This window comes from Triturus cristatus, chromosome 5_1 (assembly GCF_964204655.1).
Source record: "Triturus cristatus chromosome 5_1, aTriCri1.1, whole genome shotgun sequence".
NCBI classification, from domain to species: Eukaryota; Metazoa; Chordata; class Amphibia; order Caudata; family Salamandridae; genus Triturus; species Triturus cristatus.
Window position 1 is genome coordinate 549,035,669 of NC_140587.1, and position 7,844 is coordinate 549,043,512.

Sequence of the window (7,844 nt, forward strand, 5' to 3'; positions counted from 1 at the left end):
CTACCAATTGCTAGGAAGTGGGAGGCCCACGGGATTCAGGTGCAGAGTGGAAACACTCACGCGTAATGCGTTAAAGTCAATAGAAATAGTAGTGGTTAGAATTAAAGAGTTTTAGGACACTTCGGAAGGAGCTAGGAGTTAGAGACTTGGAAACTAGACCCTAGGATAGTCAATACCCTTGTGAGCACCGGAGTACTCAAGTTACCTAGCCCACGGGCTGCGAGTGCATAGGTGTGAACTTGCGTCGGGTTTCGTCGTCGACTCCTATGGATGCCTGAAGAAAGATGCTGACAGGCAGTCAGTGAAGAGTGTCCGGTGGATTCCAAGGATGGAATCAAGAAGAAGGATACCTGCAAGCAGAGGGGACAGAGTCTAGGTCACCAGCCAGGAGCCGGGAAGGAACCAGGAAGGAACCAGGCAATGTCGTGAAGATGCAGGTGAAGAGGTGAAGCTTGTCGCAGCAGCCACGGGTACCAGGAGGTGTCGAGGATGACCAGAACCGGGAGCCGAGCTGCCCCACAAAGGCTCTTGCTGATGGCGGCATTGATGTCGAGTTTGGACCCAACAAGCCTTGGCAAGCACAACCCACGCAGGATGAAGGATTCGCTTCTGTTGCAGACCAGGAAGGCCTGAGGTGCTTCTCTTTCACAGGGAAGCAAGGGCCAGTCTGGAGGAGCCAAACCAGTGGTGGAAAGTTTAGGGTTCGTCGTCACAGAGGCTACTAGCCAACGGGCAAGTAACCGGACAGACGCGTCGAGAAGGAAAAGGCAGAAGGGCCCCACGCAGAACTCATGGAGTGTGGAGGGCTGATCTTTGGTGCAGATGGTGCTCGGGGTCGGGGCTTCTCAATCCCCAGAGCACAACTTCGAGGATGCCTCAGAAGCTGCGCTGGAAGCTAGTAGCCAATTTTCCCAGGTAGCCGGTCCCACGTCTCTCGTTGCCTCCACGGATCTCAGCTTTGCTGTGGATGTGGATCAGGGTCGGAGAAGTCTGGAAGTCAAGGCGCTGGTCAGGCTCTGCAGTCGGTTCCTCGTAGAACTTGGGCAAAGCAAATGGCAGGTCGCTTGATGGTGCCTGTTTGCACAGGGTGGTCACTCCTTGGCCACAAGGGAGATTCTTCAGTCTTCTTCCGTAGTCGAATGTCGAAGGTCCAGAGTTTCTGTTCAAGTTGCAGTTTTTAAGGATAATCTAAAGTCCTAGGAACTCAGCTCCCACTCTTATACTAATCTGGGGGGCTGAGTTACCTGCTAGGTCCCTCCTATGGGTGGGGCCAGGGAGAGGGGTGGTTACACCCCCTTCCCTTTGTCCAGTTTCGCGCCAGGACTGGGGCTGGAGTGCCCCAGCACCGGTTTGAACCGGACTATGCATGGGACACCTTGTGTGCCCCATGCAGTGTCTCGTTTCATTCATCCCTCCCTGCCCCAATACACTAAGTCCTGTCTAGGGTGGTGCTAGCACCTCCCAAGGCAGGAAACCTATTGTCCAAGCCTCCCTCGCTGGAAGGACTCCCAGCAGCAGGAGGTCAGACTTGTGTCTGTGGCAGCAGCATCCATTTTGTGATGCTGGGGCTCTGGTTAACTTTAACCGGGTAGTAGGTCTTTAACATGTCTTCTCCCTCTAGAAGGGAGGAATACTATCCTCATCGCCAGAAATGGGGTGGGGGTAGTATTCCAAAGTGTTAGACACCTTACACGACATGTTTCGATAAAGCCAAACCATAGTTACCATAACCGCGAGGATTATAAGGCACTTTAAGAGTATATGGTAGGCGATATCATAGAACAGCTATAAGGACATGGTTCTGAAAGCTGCAGACAGGCTCAGCTCATGCTAGAGCACCATCTCACATGTTACCAAGCACTCTGCCTTCAGGATTGTTAAGGCCTGCCATAGGAGTGACTGATAGGTTACCTATGTGTCCATATTTAAGGTAGGTATAGGAATACTACACCTAAGCAAGGGGTGGTTACACGACCTTGCCCCAGCTGAGTGATCAGCCAGTTGTGTCATAATGGAAGGCCAGCCAGGGGTGGCATAATACATGCTGCAGCCCCTGGTAGGCCTAGGGTACACCTATGCCCTGGGTACCTAAGTTACACTGTACAGGGCCCTAGAAGGTGATCCTTACCAATTGGGTTATGTACCTAAATTACATAGTATGAATTTAGAGAGAGAACAGCTGGGCTGTGGGTCTGATTAGCAGGCCCACAGCCACATCTAAGTCGAAAACCAGTGAAGCAAAAGCAAAAAGTGGGGGTGAACATAGAAAGCAGACCCTACTCTCCTACACCGGGCGCTGGTTACGGGGTCCATCAGGTCCAGGGGAGGCTCTCCCCAGCCTGGCTAGGGTTCTGAAGCTGGATCCGGGCCTGGGGCTTGAGCTCCATCCGGCAGGCCCTGGGGTGTGTGAGCCCCCGTCCTGCAAGCCATCATAGGGTCCGGGCGCTGGTTACGGGGGTCCATCAGGGCCCGGGGAGGCTCTCCGAAGCCTGGCTAGGGTTTTGAAGCTGGGTCCGGGCCCGTGGCTTCAGCTCCATCCGGCAGGCCCCAGGGTGCGGGATCCCCGCATCCTGCAAGCCAGCCGATGGTCCGGGGATCTCATCGGGCCCGGGAAGGCTCCCCCCGGCCTGGCTAGGGTTCGGAAGCTGTGATCAGGACTGTGCCTGGGGCCAGCCGAGGGTCTGAGTACTGCGGGGGTCCACCGGTGAGGATCTCCCCAGCCTGGCTAGTGTTCGGAAGCTGAGACAGGGCCCAGGGCTTGTGCTGCGTCCCAGGGTCCCAGGCTGCAGGAGCCCCCCATCCTGGAAGCCAGCCGAGGGTCCGGGTGCTGGTGACTGGGCTCCTCTGGGGCCCGGGGAGGCTCTCCCCGGCCTGTCTAGGGTTCGGAAGCTGGGACCAGGGCTGATGCTCCGTCCGGCAGGCCCCGGGAGCCCCACTGCCTTCCTGCAAGCAAGCCGAGGGACCGGGCGCTGGGGAAGGGTGTCCACCGGGGCCCGGGGAGGCTCTCCCCGGCCTGGCTAGGGTTCGGAAGCAGGGACCAGGCCCGGGGCTCGGGCTCCGTCCGACGGGTCCTGGGGTGCGGGAGCCCCCCGTCCTGCAAGCCAGCCGAGGGTCCGGGTGCTTTGGACGGGGGTCCACCGGGGCCCGGGGATGCTCTCCCCGGCCTGGCTGCTTTCAGAAGCAGGGACCGGTCCGGGGAGCAGGGGTGGTGGCTTTATCTGCTACGCTGGCGGAGCGGAGTTTTCTGTCCACCCCTATACGACCCTGTGGTACGGGAGCCCCCGTCCTGCGGCCTGGCGTAGTAAGAGTTTGGTTAGGGCTGGGCATAGTTGGGGTAGCGCCGCTACGCAGAATTTTGGAAAAATGTGTGGAAAACGAGTGCATGTCCTGTGGGTCCGTGTGCCCGGTACAGGGGTCCCTCCTGCCTGCGCAGGCTCCCCGATCTCCCAGGCCTGGCTGTGTTGAGAAGCAGGGACCAGCCCCGGGGCATGGGTTTCGGTCAGGGCCTGGGGTTTGGGAGCACCCGTCCTGCGGCCTGCCAAGTGTCCATCTGCCAGGGACAAGGGTCCATGGTGCAGAGCCCCGGAGACCTGCAAGGCTCCATGGGTCCTGGGCAGTCCTCCCCCGGATGGCTAGGCCCCAGGAGCGCCTGCGGGCCTCCCCATGCCTGGGGCCCAGCGTGGGGTCTCCGAGCACCCCAGAGCCTTGCAGCCCTGGAGCCCTGCAGTCCCTGAGCCCTGCAGCCCCCGAGCCCTGCAAGGGCAGGCGGGATCCCTCCCGCGAAGGCTCGGGGCAGGCAGATTGGCGTTATTTCGGTCCCAGCCATCTGGTGGCACCTCTCCCCTCGGTCATCTGGTCGTGCGCAATGCTTTCCAATGGGGCGACCAGATGGCTGGGCCTGCCTGGAAGTCCCGATGAGAGCTCATTTGCTTCCCGGATCCCAGCCAGTGCTCCAGGAGGTCAGGCACGTTTGTGCCTAGGGTCCCCGGAGCCTCCTGGTACGCACAGGTTCCCAGAAAGAGGGGTAGCCTTCCTCCGGATTACTAGGGGCAGGGTATGCCGGGATACCCCTCCTGGGCTGGCGGTTCTCTGCCGGGGACCAGATGGGCTATGCCCAGGCAACACCTCCCTAGGCGTCCAAGGCTCCCTCCTCCGGCCCGCGGCATGGCAAAGTGCCCGGGACGGGCTCCATGGTTCCCGGCCAGTCATCGCCCAGGCGTCCAGGCCCGAGAGCAGCAGTGGTCCTTCCCCGGGCTTGAGTCCCAGCCAGGGTCCCCAAGCCCTGCGTGGGCAGGCGGGAACCCTACCCCGAAGGCTCAGGGTTGGCAGATGGGAGTCCTTTCGGACCCGGCCATCTGGTCGCACCTCTCCCATCGGGTATCTGGTCGCGCGCAATGCTTTCCAAAGGGGCGACCAGATGGCCAGGCTTGCCTGGAAGTCCCGATGAGGGCCCATTTGCCTCCCGGATCCCAGCCAGGGCTCCAGGAGGTTGGGCACGTTCGTGCCTAGGGTCCCCTGAGCCTTGCAGTGTGCACGGGTTCCCAGAAGGAGGGGTAGCCTTCCTCCGGATTACTAGGGGCAGGGTATGCCGGGACACCCCTCCCGGGCTGGCGGTTTTCTGCCGCCTACCAGATGGGCTGTGCCCGGGTTACACCTCCCTAAGGGTCTGGAGCTCCCTCCTCCGGCCCACGGCGTGGCAAAGTGCCCGGGACGGGCTCCATGGTTCCCGGGCAGTCATCCCCCGGGCGTCCGGGCCCAGAGCTCTGATGGTCCTCACCGTGCCTGAGGTCCAGCCGGGGTCCCTGAGCCCCCTGGGAAGCGGAATCCCCCCCCCTAGCCCTGCGTGGGCAGGTGGGAGCTCTACCGCGAAGGCTCAGGGCAGGCAGACGGGAGTCGTTTCAGGTCCCGGCCATCTGGTCGCACCTTTCCCCTCGCCCTGTTTGCGCGCAATGCTTTCCACTGGGGCAACCAGGTTGTCCGAGCCGGCCTGGAAGTCCCGATGAGGGCTCATTTGCCTCCCAGATCCCAGCCAGGGCTCCAGGATGTCGGGCACCTTCGTGCCTAGGGTCCCATCCGTCACTCGGAGCGCGTGGGTTACCAGGAAGGGGGGTAGTCTTCCTCCGGATTAGTAGGGGCAGGGTATGCCAGAACACCCCTCCGGGGCTGGCGATTCTTTGACGGGGACCAGATGGGCTATGACGGGACAACACTTCCCCCCGTCCAGGGGCTCCCTCCTCCGGCCCACAGCGTGGCAAAGTGCCTGGAACAAACTCCACAGGTCTCGTGCAGTCCTCCCTCGGGCGTCCGGGCCAGAGAGCTCTGGTGGTCCTCCCTGTGCCTGAGGCCTAGCTGGGGTCAACGAGCCCCCCCGGGAAGTGGAGCCCCCCGAGCCCTGCGTGGGCAGGCGGGAGCCCTACCGCAAAGGCTCGGGCGGGCAGACGGGAGTCCTTTCAGGCCCCGGCCATCTGGTTGCACCTTTCCCCTCGGCTATCTGGTCGCGCGCAATGCTTTCCAATGAGGCGACCAGATGGCCGAGCCGGCCTGGAAGTCCCGATGATGGCTCATTTGCCTCCCGGATCTCAGCCAGGGCTCCAGGAGGTCGGGTGCATTTGCGCCTAGGGTCCACTCCGTCACTCGGAGCGGGCGGGTTACCAGGAAGGGGGTAGCCTTCATCCACATTAGTAGGGGCAGGGTATGCCGGGAACACCCCTCCTGGGCTGGCGGTTCTCTTCCGGGGACCAGATGGGCTGGGCCTGGACAACACCTCCTAGGCATCTGGGGCTCCCTGCCCCGGCCCAGGGGTGGGCTCCATCAGTCCCTGGGCAGTCCTCCCTGGCCTCCCCATGCCTGAAGCCCAGCCGGGGTTCCTGAGCCCCCTGGGAAGCGGAACCCCGAGCCCTGCGTGGGCAGGTGGGAGCCCTATCGCGTAGGCTCGGGGCGGGCAGATGGGAGTCCTTGCAGTCCCGGCCATCTGGTCGCACCTTTGCCCTCCGCCATCTGGTCGCACGCAATGCTTTCCAATAAGGGCGGTCTGTAAGTCCCGATGAGGGCTCATTTGCCTCCCCGATCCAAGCCAGGGCTCCAGGAGGTTGGGCGCGTCCGCGCCTATTGTCCCCTCTGTCTTGCGGTGCGCACAGGTTATCAGAAAGGGGGGTAGCCTTCCTCTGGTATACTAGGGACAGGGTACTCTCTCGGACCCCTCTCGGCCTAGCGGTCCTCAGCCGGCAGCTGGACGGGCCAGGATGCCGCCCCAGCCCTGTGTTCGTCCCTGGGCCTGCCACGTGGCAGGCTGCACCGGATGGGCTCCGGTGGGCCTCCCCTGCTGGGCTGGGTCCAGGGGCCTCAGGGAGGGTGGCCTCCCCACCCAGGCTACGTCCTTGGTTCTGCCACGTGGCAGGGTGCCCGAACAAGTTCCTGCAGGCCCGGGGAGGCTTCCCCTCTGGGCCCAGGAGCCCCGGCTGGGTCCAGGGGCCCTGATGGGCCCGAGCTCGTGTGCTCCAGCCCTGGGCCCCGTCCCCCAGCCTGCTGCCTCGCCAAAGGCCTGGAACGGGGTTCCATCGTGCCCGGGGAGCCTCCCCTTGCTCAGCTGGGTTCAGGGGCTCCCTGCAGCCCGAGAAGGGTGGCCTCCCCACCCCGGGCTCCGTCCTCACTCCCGCAGCGTGGCAGGGTGCCTGGGATGATGTCTGGCAGGCCCGGGGAGGCTTCCCCTGCGCCTCCAGGCCTGGGAGCCCCGGCTGGGTCCAGGGGCCCCACCGGGCTCCGGGTCGGGTGATCTGGCCCCGGACCCCGTCCACCGGTCTGCCGGCCCACCAAAGGCCAGGGACAGGGTTCTGTCGTGTACGGGGAGTCTCCCCAGCTCGGCTGGGTTCTGCGGCTCCGAAAGGCCCCGGGCAGGGCAGCCTACCCACCCAGGCTCCGTCCTTGGTCCTGCCGCGTGGCAGGGTTCCTGGGATGGGGGTCCGGCAGGCCTGGGGAGGCTTCCCTGGCGCTTCTGGGCCTGGGAGCCCCGGCTGGGTCCAGGGGGCCTGCCGGGCTCGGGTCGGGGGGCTCTGGCCCAGGGCCCCGTCCCCCGGCCTGCGGCACTGCCAAAGGTCCGGGACAGGGTTCCGTTGTGCCCGGGGAGCCTCCCCTTGCTCCGTCCTGGGTCCTGCCGCATGGTAGGGTGCCTGGGATGGGGTACGGCAGGCCCGGGGAGGCTGCGCCTCTGGGCCTGGGAGCCCTGGCTGGGTCCAGGGACCTCTCTGGGCCCCCGGTCGGGAGTTCCGGCCCTGGGCCCCGTTCCCCAGCCTGCGACACTGCCAAAAGCCCGGGACGGGGTTCCGTTGTGCCCGGGGAGCCTCCCCTTGCTTGGCTGGGTTCAGGAGCTCTGGCTGGGGCCCCTGAAGTTCCCTGGGAGGGCGGCCTCCCCACCCCGGGCTCCGTCCTGGGTCCTGCCGCGTGGCCCCGGTTCGGGTGCTCCGGCCCTGGGCCCCATCCCCCAGGCTGCCGCTCCGCCAAGGGTCCAGGACAGGGGTCTGTCGGTCCCGTGCAGGCACCCCTGCATTGTCAAGGCTTCCGCGGGCCCCTGGTCGGAGGGCCCATCGGGTCCCCCTCACAGCCTCCATGGCTGGGGCCCAGCTGGGGCCCTGGGCCTCCGGTCCCCAATGCCCCGGCACCCGCTCACTCTTTCGTTGGGGCACAGAGCGACCAGATGGCTTCGCTTTCGAGCTCGGCCATCTGGTCGCACCTTTCCCCTCGGCCATTTGGTCGCGCCTATACCCTCGGCCATCTGGTCGCGCCTATACCCTCGGCCATCTGGTCGCGCCTATCCCCGCGGCCATCTGGTCGCACGCAATGCTTTCCAA